This window comes from Rana temporaria, chromosome 2 (genome assembly GCF_905171775.1).
Source record: "Rana temporaria chromosome 2, aRanTem1.1, whole genome shotgun sequence".
In the NCBI taxonomy this organism is placed as follows: Eukaryota; Metazoa; Chordata; class Amphibia; order Anura; family Ranidae; genus Rana; species Rana temporaria.
Genome location: NC_053490.1, coordinates 328691880 through 328705633, shown reverse-complemented (window position 1 = coordinate 328705633; position 13754 = coordinate 328691880).

Sequence of the window (13754 nt, the reverse complement as noted above, 5' to 3'; positions counted from 1 at the left end):
GCAAGCGGAGAAGGTAGTGAGATCCGCTGACCACTGATCCTATTTGTGCGTCCATGGACATGTCTGAGTCAAAGATAACTCCAAGGCTTTTTTCTTTAGTGCTTGGGGTGATGGTTTGTCCAAAGATGGTGGGAGAAATCCAAGTTGTCCTAGAATTTGTCTTCCAGTTTAGAGAAGGAAAAGTTCTGTTTTGGATCCATTGAGTTTGAGGGAGCTCTCTGTCATCCAATTATCTATCAATGTCAGGCATTTTTCCAATCCCTGATATTGATCTTTTTTGTTGGCGATGCAAAGGTAAAGTTGAGTGTCATCCGCGTAAGAGTGGTAGAGCAGGTCTTGTTTGCTGATGATTGTGAGGAGTGGGCGAAGGTAGATGTTGAAGAGCACTGGCGACAGGGGTGATCCTTGTGGGACTCCGCATGTGACGGTGCAGGCTTCTGACGTGAAGACTCCTAGTTTCACTGTCTGGGATCGATTTTCCAGGAATGATGAGAAACATGGTAGATCCGAAACTGCGACTCCACCTACTTTTGTGAGACATGGGAGGAGAATTTTGTAGTCTACTGTGTCGAAAGCTGCACTTAGGTCCAGCAGCACCAGGAGACCCGATTCTCCTTCGCCCGCTGCTTCGAGAGCGTCATCCCATATTTTGAGAAGTGCCGTATCAGTGCTGTGTCTTGGGCAAAAACCGAATTGTAGTGGGTCCAGGAGTTTGTGGGCGTCCAGATGGAGTTGCAGCTGTTGTACTACTGCTTTCTCCATGATCTTGGAGATGGTACTCAGGCTTGTTATCAGTCTGCGGCAGTTTAGGTTTTTGGGGTCAAGGTTGGGTTTCTTTAGGAGGGGTTTGATTATGCCTTGCTTGAGTGACATTGGAATGATGCCTTCTTTAAATGATTGGTTTATGAGATGTGTTATGGTGAGTGCCACAATATCGGCACATTCTTCCAAGAGTTTTGTGGCAATGATGTCAGTTGGTGCTGTAGTGTCTCAGAGATTTTTGATGATGCTTTTCATGGTGTCGACGGTGATTGGAAGCAGCATGAATTGCGACGATTGAGGAATATTTATTTTGATATGATTTTCTTGCTTTGGCTGGATGAGGTCGATTTTGTTTTTTCTGCTGAATTATTTCACAAATGTTTTCAAATTTGGCAATAAAAAAATCAGATAGTTCATTTCAGAATTCTTGTGTTTCATTTGCTGGAGGTTCTAGACAGGTGGGGTTCATAGTCTGAGCGACTAGTTTGAAAAGTTCACGGGGGCGGTTTAGGGCTTTTGAGATGGTATTGGAGGAATATTCTTTCTTTGCTTTGAAGATTTCTTTGTGTTATTTCTTGGTAAGTAGTTTATAGACCCAGACCAAACGTGCTGCGTACAGGCAGTGGGTAGTGAGTATTGTGTCCTCCCTGGGAAAGGCAAGCCAAGGGTATTGCCAAGGTTTTCCAGATTCCAGCCAGAGGTAAAGAAGAGAACAGCACTTGAGTGGGGGTTGGATTCCCCATATGTCCCCCAAATCATCATGGACATCATAGTGGACTCTCGTGCACAGTGAGGAGATGACCTGGTGTGGTGGGACTACATGCACAACCCCAAACCATTGTTTGAATCTCATATTAAGGAGGCTTAGACTTGTTTTCAGTACATTCATCAGGAATGGTGGCTGGGGAGAGCCCTCTACAGGGTGGTGGTTGTCAAGGCTGGACAGCCAACCAGGAGCCACTCTGCCACCATCAATGAAGCTGACATCAGCATTAAAAGACTGCCCAATCCTCACTTCTATTTGTGAAATGACTGAAGAGAGTTGTTTAGCCCAGAGATCACAGAGATGCACAGCAAGGAGAGGATTTATGTCTCTGTTGTTCCTTCAGTCAAGGACTAGGCCAGCCTAACAGGGGCCTAATCTGTTTATAGATGAGATATCCTGTTCCTGCTGAAGAAATTTGCGTGAGGCCTAGTATCCTACTGCTTTGCTACATATGGTGAGGCTTCTCTTACCAGAGACTCTTTAAAAATAAATTGTTGTTAGATTTTTTCTGCCAGCAGGCCTATAACCTCCTGCTGGCAGACTGTAGTGACAGATACAAAAGTTAGTGATAGAATTGCATTTTCTTGTTTCTGTTTGCAGGTATCTGTACGGTTGTCCCCTGCCAAGTGATGGACTTTAAATTTTCTACAGTTTGCTTTGAGGGCTTTCCCCTCTAGGGGGAGGTGCTCTAGCTGAAATATATGCCTTATTATACTTATTGTGTTAGCTACAGGGTATGGTGACCAGACATCCCCGATTTCCGGATTAAGGACATGTCCAAGACCTTCCCCGTTTTTGTCCCCAATGAATGATTGTCTTTTGGGAAAGGGTGGATTCCAATGTGAAATGTGCCTTGGCCATAGCGCCCACCATAAAGCATCCTCCCTCTGTACTGGTCCAGGACTGGTGGCTGTTATATACTTCTGCTGTGGGAGATGGAGAAGTGTGTACAGTGTTTGTGTGTGTGTTTTTATTATGTGTGTGCCAGTGGCGGCCCGTCCATAGGGGGCGCATGGGCGCCGCCCCCCCTCTCCCCAAAGCCAGTAAAAAAAAAAAAAAAAAAAAAAAAAAATTTTTTTTTGGGCCCTTTAAGAAAAAAAAAAGGTCCTTTAAGACGGTGCATGTTCAGGGTGAGCGCCGGTCAAAGACTCAGAGCACTGCTATAGCATCATTGAAGCGTCATGCCAATGCAGCAGGCAAGACGCTTCATTTGCAGTTTTTTTTTAAGCTCTGTGGCTATGTGCTGTGCGCCATGAGCCAATCACTCTCCAGTGTCTCCACTCTCCTCTCTAATTGGGTCCTGCTGCTTCCTCACTGCAGAAGGAAATGGGCGGTGCTTTCCCCAGGGCAGTGTTACTTTCGGTTTTGACTCCAGGAGGACTCTAAGGTAAGAAACTTTATTAAAAACACTTTATTTGTCTCATTGTCTGTCCTGTCCAGTGTCCCTGTCCACCCCATCCATCTCCAGCACCTTATGCTGTATGCTCAGCCTGTACTGTGATCGGACTGAGAGAGGACAGGAGGGAGGGGGAGGGTGCCGTGCTTCACATCTCCTGTCTGTGTGTGAGGGCTTAGAGTGCCTGCGTCCTGCAGCTGTGCTTTACAAATCTCTTATCTCTGTCTGTCTATCTAATCTATCTGACTGTCCTGCCTGCCCCCTCTCTCTCTCTCTCTCTCTCTCTCTCTCTCTCTCTCTCTCTCTCTCTCTGTCTGTCTGTCTATCTGTTTAATTATCTCTCTATCTCTCTATCTCTCTATCTATCTATCTATCTATCTCTCTATCTATCTATCTATTTCTCTATAGCTCTATCTATCTATCTATCTATCTATCTATCTATCTATCTATCTATCTATCTATCTATCTATCTATCTATCTATCTATCTATCTATCTATCTATCTATCTATCTCTCTATCTATAGATCTATCTATCTCTCTATCTATAGCTCTATCTATCTATCTATCTATCTATCTCTCTCTCTATCTATCTCTCTCTCTATCTATCTATCTATCTATCTATCTATCTATCTATCTATCTATCTATCTATCTATCTATCTATCTCTCTATAGCTCTATCTATCCATCTATCTATCTATCTATCTATCTCTCTATCTATAGATCTATCTATCTCTCTATCTATAGCTCTATCTATCTATCTATCTATCTATCTATCTATCTATCTATCTATCTATCTATCTATCTATCTATCTATCTATCTATCTATCTCTCTATCTATAGCTCTATCTATCTATCTATCTCTCTATCTACAAATCTATCTATCTCTCTATCTATCTATCTATCTATCTATCGATCTCTCTATCTATAGATCTATCTATCTATCTATCTATCTATCTATCTATCTATCTATCTATCTATCTATCTATAGCTCTATCTATCTATAGCTCTATCTATCTATCTCTCGATCTATAGATCTATCTATCTCTCTCTATCTATCTATCTCTCTATCTATAGCTCTATGTCTCTATCTATCTATGTCTCTATCTATCTATCTATAGCTCTATCTATCTCTCTCTCTCTATAGATCTATCTCTCTCTCTCTCTCTCTATAGATCTCTATCTATCTATCTATCTATCTATCTATCTATCTATCTATCTATCTATCTATTAGCTACCTCTGTCTAATTATCTATCTATTTATCTATCTAATTATCTGTCTGTCTATCTATATCTATCTGTCTGTTTATCTATCTATCTATCTATCTATCTATCTATCTATCTATCTATCTATCTATCTATCTATCTATAGCTATCTGCCTAATTATCTATTTATCTATCTAATTATCTATCTATATCTATCTGTCTGTCTGTTTAATTATCTATCTATCTATCTATCTATCTATCTATCTATCTATCTATCTATCTATCTATCTATCTATCTATAGCTCTATGTCTCTATCTATCTATCTATCTATCTATCTATCTATCTATCTATCTATCTATCTATCTATCTATCTATAGCTCTATATCTCTATGTCTCTATCTATCTATCTATCTATCTATCTATCTATCTATCTATCTATTTGTCTGTCTATCTAATTATCTATAGCTAGCTGTCTGTCTGATTATCTATCTATCTATCTATCTATCTATCTATCTATCTATCTATCTATCTATCTATATCCATCTAATTATCTATCTATATCTATATATCTGTCTGTTTAATTATCTATCTACAGCTCTATCTCTTTATCTATCTACAGCTCGCTCTATCTATCTATCTATCTATCTATTTATCTATCTATCTATCTATCGCTCTCCCTCTCTCTCTCTCTTTCTCTGTCTCTCTCTATCTGTTTAATTGTCTGTCTGTCTATCTATCTATCTATCTATCGCTCTCTATCTAATTATCTATCTATATCTGTCTGTCTGATTATCTATCTATCTATCGATCTATCTATCGATCTATCTAATTATCTATATCTATATGTCTGTCTAATTATCTATCTATCTATCTATCTATCTATCTATCTATCTATCTATCTATCTAATTATCTATCTGTATGTCTAATTATCTATCTATCTATCTAATTATCTATAGCTCTATCTCTCTCCCCCTCCCTCCATCTATCTATCTGTTTAATTATCTATTTATCTATAGCTCTATCTAGCTATGTCTCTCTATCTATCTATCTGTCTGTCTGTCTATCTAATTATCTATCTAATTATATATAGCTCTATCTCTCGCTCCCCCCCCCCTCCCTCTATCTATCTATCTATCTATCTATCTATCTATCTATAGCTATCTGCCTAATTATCTATCTATCTATCTATCTATCTATCTATCTATCTATCTATCTATCTATCTATCTATCTATCTATCTATCTATCTGTTTTATTATCTGTCTGTCTATCTATCTATCTATCTGTCTCTCTGTCTGTCTGCAGGTCCCATTGTCTGCGAGTGGCGGGGGGGGGGGGGGTGACTGGGGTTTTGTTTGCGCCCCCCCAAAAAAATAGAGCACCAGCCGCCACTGGTGTGTGCCCTCTCCTGCAGGGATTGCAGACACATAACAGGAGATGGTCAGAGACTGCGGCCATGGTACAGGAGATGGTCAGAGACTGCGGCCATAGTACAGGAGATGGTCAGAGACTGCGGCCATAGTACAGAACACGGTCAGAGACTGCGGTCAGAGTACAGAAGATGGTCAGAGACTGCTGCCATAGTACAGTACAGAAGATGGTCAGAGACTGTGGCCATAGTACAGTACAGGAGATGGTCAGAGACTGCAGGCCATAGTACATGAGATGGTCAGAAACTGCAGCCATGGTACAGGAGATGGTCAGAGACTGCGGCCATGGTACAGGAGATGGTCAGAGACTGCGGCCACGGTACAGGAGATGGTCAGAGACTGCAGACATAGTACAGGAGATGGTCAGAGACTGCAGACATAGTACAGGAGATGGTCAGAGACTGCAGCCATGGTACAGGAGACGGTCAGAGACTGTGGCCATGGTACATGAGATGGTCAGAGACTGTGGCCATGGTACAGGAGATGGTCAGAGACTGCAGACATTGTACAGGGGACAGTTAGGGATTGCAGACATGATTGATTCAGGAGATGGTCAGAGACTAAGTTGAACTTAGTGTACAGGTATATACAGTAGTATTGTAGGGTTTCTCAACTCTATTTAACCACTTACCCCCGGACCATATTGTTGCCCAAAGACCAGAGTACTTTTTGCGATTCGGGACTGCGTCGCTTTAACAGACAATTGCGCGGTCGTGCGACGTGGCTCCCAAACAAAATTGGCGTCCTTTTTTTCCCACAAATAGAGCTTTCTTTTGGTGGTATTTGATCACCTCTGTGTTTTTTATTTTTTGCGCTATAAACAAAAATAGAACGACAATTTTGAAAAAAATGAATATTTTTTACTTGTTGCTGTAATAAATATCCCCCAAAAATATATAAAAAAACATTTTTTTTCCTCAGTTTAGGCCGATACGTATTCTTCTACATATTTTTCGTAAAAAAAAATCGCAATAAGCGTTTATTGATTGGTTTGCGCAAAAGTTATAGCGTTTACAAAATAGGGGGTATTTTTATGGCATTTTTATTAATATTTTTTTTTACTAGTAATGGCGGCGATCAGCGATTTTTTTTTCGGTATTGCGACATTATGGCGGACACTTCGGACATTTTTGACACATTTTTGGGACCATTGGCATTTTTATAGCGATCAGTGCTATAAAAATGCATTAGATTACTATAAAAATGCCACTGGCAGTGAAGGGGTTAACACTAGGGGGCGGGGAAGGGGTTAAGTATGCCTGGGTGTGTTCTTACTGTGGGGGGGGGGGGTGGCCTCACTAGGGGAAACACTGATCTTCTGTTCATACATTGTATGAACAGAAAATCAGCATTTCCCCTGCTGACAGGAACGAGAGCTGTGTGTTTACACACACAGCTCCCGTTCCCCGCTCTGTACCGAGCGATCGCATGTGCCCGGCGGCGATCGCGCTCGCCGGGCACACGCACGGGAGTCGGGGGCGAGCGGGGGGCCCCTAGTGGCGGCTAAAAGGCAGGACGTCATATTACGTGCTCTCGCCTAGGAGAGCCACCTTGTGGACGTATTATGACGGTGCGGCGACGGCAAGTGGTTAAACCATCTCTGCAAGATCAAGTCAGTTGTTTTTCCTTTGAAAATACAACTAAGTGACAGAAGAAATAATCACATCCAAATTCCAAAATACAAATTTTCTTGCAAACACTGAACTGCTCAAGATTAGTCCCGGGGTTGATGGGAAATTTGTCGGCGGGTTATTTGTCAGGTGAATGTGCCACTTGCCACCAGATGCAGTGCCGCTTGCCATCCATAGCCTGCCACCAGATGCAGTGCAGTGCATTGAAGGAAAGGAGTGGAGTCACTATCTGGAGAGTGAAGATCACACCACTCCCTGTTAGGTGCCAGAGAAGGAGGTGCCGAGGTGGGTGGGGACAGTAGTGCTGCACTAGGCGCAGGCCTCGCTCCCGGCCTCACTGTCTTTACAAGAGTAAATTGTCACTGGTTGCAAGATGCCAGGCAGTGCCGGCCCTAGCAACCAGTTCCGGAAATGTAGTTACTAGTTAGTAGGGGGTGGCTGTATCCTCTATTTCATTCCGGGACACTGTATTGTCCCAGAATTAAGGTGCCCGGGACCCAGGACAGACATGTAAATTACGGGACAGTCCCGGGCAATCTGGGACATGTGGGCACCCTAGGCCTTAAAGGGTCTGTGAAGCTTTTAGCCTGATCCAGCATTAAATCCACCAAAAAAAAACATCAGTCTGTGCAGCACACACAGAGCTCTGGCTAAATAGCTGATTAGAAGCTGAAATGGTTAACAGCAATGTGTCCTGTTCTCATAGAATTCTGGTGCAATGTCTTCCAGATATCTTATCAGTGTGATCAGACAATGTGCAGGTCAGGCTAGGCAGATAAAAAGTAACCAGGGAGACAAGAGGGAGGGGAGGCTGATCGGTAACCTGCACGATGCCTGATCACATAGAGATCTGGAAGACACTGCAGGCAGCCAGCAACATGTTACTGTGCTCCTGATGATCCTGTTTTTTTCCATTCAGCCAGAGTTGTGTGTCCTGCAGAACTTGGATTGTTTGTAGTCATACCTTTCCTTCATCTCCTTCCTGGAGCCTCACTCCAGCAGTTACAGTCAAATGTGAGCAGGGGAGGGCTACACTGCCTGCTGATTGGCTGTGGATGGATGGGAGGAGGAGCAGGTCCTCCCTTGTACTCCTCTAAGCAGCGCTATTGACTGTAAGTTCCCTACTACAAGAAATGATCAGTCCACTGCATATAGAACACACAGTAAGTGTCCATACTCCCTCCCACCTGCATTATCCTCCTGCACACCAGAGACCTGCCTGCCACATGATAGTCACGTTCTCCTCCAGTCCTCCGCTCCACTGCTAGAATTAATTTCCTCAGCCAGCCTCGCCTCCTGTTCACAGCGGCCCCAGGACAGCCAGCCTACTGGGAAATTTCCCGCTATCCCGCTAGGCCAGTCCAGCCCTGGATATAGTTTTTCAAACATATATGCCGAAGAAAAAACGTGCACATTGTCCATAACGATAATAACAGTTCTATCCAATCTTCATATGACAACAATCTTCAGAAAGTGCTGTTTTCATTGGGGGATAAAGTGTGACTTCCTTATGCAGAAATGTGTTGCACTTTCTGAAGATTGTTGTCACATGAAGATTGTATGGGACTGTTATTATCGTTTTTGGACAATTTGTTAATTTTTTCTTTGGCATATACACTCACTCAAGCCACCTTATTAGGTACACCTGTTCAATCGCTTGTTAACACAAATAGCTAATCAGCCAATCACATGGCAGCAACTCAATGCATGTAGGCATCTAGATGTGGTGAAGACAATTTGCTGAAGTTCAAACTGAGCATCAAAATAGGGAAGAAAGGGATTCAAGTGACTTTGAACGTGGCACGGTTGTTGGGGCCAAATGGGCTGGTCTGAGTATTTCAAAAACTGCTCATCTACTGGGATTTTCACGCACAACCACCTCTAGGGTATACAGAGAATAGTCCAAAAAAAAGAAAACAAGTGAGCAACAGTTGTGTGGAGGAAAATGCCTTGTTGTTGTCAGAGGTCAAATATCCACTCGTTACAACCAAGATATGCAGAATACCATCTTTGAATGCAAAACATATTGAAACTTGTAGTAGATGTAGTAGATGGGATACAGCAGCAGAAGACAACACTGGGTGCCACTCCTGTTAGCTAAGAACAGGAAACTGAGGCTAAAATTCACACACACTCACCAAAGTTGGACAATAGAAGATTGGAAAAAAAAGGGGGCGTGTCCAGACGGGAAACAGGGAGGACGTGTGGATACAGAGCTCCGCAAAGATGCAGAAAATCCAATGCCATCCCTGCTTCAGGCTACCTCTGTGGCACCCCATTTTTGCAGCTCCTGACTTGGGACATTCCCTTCTACTGCCCCAGCTGCTTATCTGACCTTTTTTCCCGGGCCAGGCTAACCTTTTCTTCAGGCCTGAGCTGAAGATCCGCAACGCGCCGGCGCCATCTTGAGGCCTGAGGCTCCTCCGGAGCCCTTCGTACCTGAAGCCCGTATTCCGGGCACCGGACGTCTGCCACCACCTGCTCCGCTGATCGCCGTGCCCTCGGGGGTCCTTGGATGCCCGTCTGCCGACAGTGTGACCTCAGAAGCTCTGCCGCGGTTCTCGGAGCCTCGCGGCGCCATCTTGCGGCCTACGGACCGGGACATCTGCTTCCCCAGAGCGCAGTGAGTATCCAGACATCAGCCTCTCCTTCCCTGTAGCTGCCCGCTCTGTGAGGTCCCGAATCCTGCGGGTGGGAGGTTTTGCAGACCTGCACGGACTTGTAGTTTACCCGGTCGGCTGCCTTACTTAGGAAAGACCGCGGCTTCGGCCTACCTCTGGTTCTCGGCGGCCATCTTGCTACTCCTTACTGCACCAGGCTCTCCCTGTCTCATCCAGCCATTTACCACATAACTTTTCTTTTGCCAAACTGAGTGCTTTGCTAACCTTTCTTATGCCACTGCCTGATGCCCATACAGATGATTTGATAACTGTTACAATTACTATGTAAACTGACTTCTAAATGAGCTTGGGGTCCCATCTGTTCACCAAGACCTCCGTGATGCTACTCTAGCCATTTAAAAATTCGGGGGTAAGCCTTGACCTACCTTTCCTCTTTGCGCCCCATGGGAAAAGTTGGCCAGCAACAACGTTATTATAAGCCATTGTTTGGACACTGTAAGAATTTAAATATGGAGCGCTTTGTAACCAGATCACAATCTGTGTCATCTAATCATTCTGTGGATCCCTTTGCTGCACTAGACCCACCTTTGGGTTCGGAGACTGCTGAAAGATCTCTGACAGGCACCGCTCAGGATCCGGTCATGAGATCTCCCTCTCCACATGAAATCCTCACCCCAGATATCTTAGATGCTAAACTTGACGCTAAACTGCAACTCTTGCTCCGACAGATTACGAGTAATGTGCCGGCCGAGGTGAGCAAACTAGCTGCGGAACTGAGGGGCGAAATTAACCAAATTGGAGAACGTACAGACACTCTTGAAAACAAGTTTGATGAGATGATTAACTATGTACAGGTTATAGAGGAGGAAAATCATAACTTACGCATTTCGGTCTCTCAACTCCAACTACAACAGGAGGACCTGGAGAACAGGGAAAGACGGCAGAACTTACGCTTTAGGGGTATCCCCGAAACAGTAGGCGACCCTGATCTACGTACCTATCTTCTGGGTCTTTTCAACACCATGGCCCCCACTATAGTAGACATAGACTGGCGATTGGATAGGGCGCATCGGTCTCTGGGCCCTAAACCTCCGTCTGGAGCTAGACCTAGAGATGTCATAGTGAGGTTTCATTTTTTTGAAAGCAAGGAGGCTCTAACCTTGGCCACACACAACAAATCCCAAATTACATACAAAGGGGCAAAGCTACAGATTTTCAGTGACTTGTCTCCCATCACCCTTGCTAAACGTAGATCTCTACGTCCAATAACCTCCCATCTACAGCATCACAAGATCCCATACTATTGGGGTTTCCCTTTCCGCCTTGTTGTATCCAAAGATGGAGTTCAGCATATCATGTGTGAGGTACAGGAGGGTGAGGCTTTCCTGAAAGGCCTTGGCCTACCTCCTCTTCCGGATGAGGACTTGAATCCTTCTACTGCCCAGGTTCGTCTACCTCCCAACACTCCAAGCCCTATCTGGACCCCTGTTAGGGGCAGATCTAAGAAGAATTTCTCTACACCTCAACGTCCACATTTCTCCAAACAGCCTCCTTGAATTGTTCCATGTTTTCTCTTTTTGTTTTTCTTCCTGGATCCACACTTCAGTGCTCCTTACATTTTGTTTTTATTCTTTCTCATTTTGTAAGGAATTTAGTTTATTGGCCTTTCTTTAAGGTTTTGTTTCCACCCTGCTCCTGGTTCAGGGTGGATCTTTTCCCAACCCATGGGATGTGTTTCTTGCTAATGGTTTCTTTTTTTTCAGGTTATCATGTACATGCTGTCGGTCTTCCATGTTTATGTATTGACTTCTTTTCACTATTTTTGGAACTCTGACTGCCAAGTCCATTTTTGCCGCTACCACTCTCATAAGGTGAACAGATGGCTCTCCCCATCCCCTTATCCAGAACCCCCTGATGAGAGTCCGTAGACGCCCCTTCTATGCCCTGGGCTTTGTCCAGGGCCTCCTGAGTTGTAATTGCAACTCAGGCTTTCAAAGTCTTAGATGTTTTTTCTTTTTTTTTTGGTTATTGTTGTTTTTGTCCGATGTGTCCATTTTTGTTAAACAACTCTATTGGTCTTATTTGCTATGTTTTTATTTTCTTAACTCAATGATGTTCCTTTGAAGGATATGTCTGCTATTTTTCAGATGTCAAGATGACGTTATTTCAAGAGATGTTTTATGCACATTTTACATTTTCTATGGTTTTAATCTTGCCTATGTTTCATTATTATCTTTCATTCCCATTATTCGTACACGAGCCTATTTACCTAGCCCGATCTCATGGCGTTAAGAATTCTATCATATAATGTGAAGGGTCTAGGTTCTGTCAATAAGCGCTGGATGGCCCTGAAGGACTTCAGGGCCTCAGGCGCGGATGTCATACTGATCCAGGAGACCCATTTCCGGGCGGGAGGATCGTTTAAATTTGCTTCAAGGTTTTTTCCGAACCTCCTTCCTTGCCTCTGACTCCACGGGCAAGGCGGGAGTAGCTATCCTGATTAAAAAATCTTGTCCTATCAAGGTCAGGGGCTTGCATGCTGACCCACATGGGAGATTTCTCATTTTAGACTGTGAGTTCCTGACCACTACATTTACCTTGGTCAATCTTTATACCCCCAATACGGGTCAGATAGACTTTCTTCAAAAACTTTTTGACTCCCCCCATTATCATGCACAACCTTTTATGATCGTCGGGGGATTTCAACTTGATAATGTCCCCTACCAGAGATAGACAAACCCTTCTTAATACCCCTCCATCTAAAAGGATTGCATCCCAATCTAATGCCTTCCGTAAATGTATTAGGTCCCACCAACTTTTCGACTCATGGAGGATTAAACATCCAACCTCCAAACAATTCACATTTTATTCTCCGGCTCATAAAATGTATTCACGCCTTGATCATTTTTTTATTTCGGCCCTGATTATTCCTTATGTGGTTGAATCTGATATATCTCTCATTACATGGTCGGACCATGCCCCCATCATGTTAGATATCATGCTTTCCCAGGCCCACACTAAGTCCTGTCATTGGCGTCTTAACGACCATCTCTTACAATCCGAAATTTCCCGTTCTATTCTAACCAAAGGCTTGGAGGATTTTTTCCAACTTAATTTGGGGTCAGTCTCCGACTTTTCTACACTGTGGGAGGCGCACAAGGCCGTATTCCGTGGCATTTGCATTGCTGAAGGCTCTCGATTAAAGAGAGACAGAAACGTACTCCTTCAATCTTTGACATCCGCTCTAGTTGACGCAGAGCGGGAGCTGTTGTGCGCCCCCACGGTGGTGAAACTCCGTAGAGTCACTTCCCTTCGAGAACAGATTAAATCGTTGAATCTCGATAAGGCGGCCAGGTCCTTAATGTGGTCGAAACAAAAATGTTACGAATTCTCAAACAAACCCCACAGAATGTTGGTTAATAAATTGCGCCCACGCCCTTTCCACTCCTTTCCTGATTTCCTTGTGAAATTGGATGGTTCCAGGACGCATTGCCCTCGAGAAATGGTTGATATTTTTGAAAAGTTCTACCAAAAATTATACAATTGCCTGACTCTGGAAAATCATTTCTCTTTTAATCTAGATAAGTTTGAGTCTTTTTTTTCCACTTTAAAGCTCCCAAGATTGTCTTCAGCGGATTTAGCCGGATTAAATGTGGCAGTTAAATCGCCTGGCCCTGACGGTCTATCTTACTTTTACTATAAAACTTTCATTGACATTCTATCTCCCCATATGCTGACCCTGTACAGCTCTCTGTTCAAAGGTACTCCCCCGCACCCTTACTTCTCTCACTCACACATTTCAGTTATTCCGAAACCTGGCAAGGATCCCTCTATACCAGATAATTACAGACCCATTTCTCTTTTAAATTCTGACTACAAAATTTTTACCAAGATCCTCGCATCCAGACTGTCCAGACTAATCCCCAAATTAATCCATAGTGACCA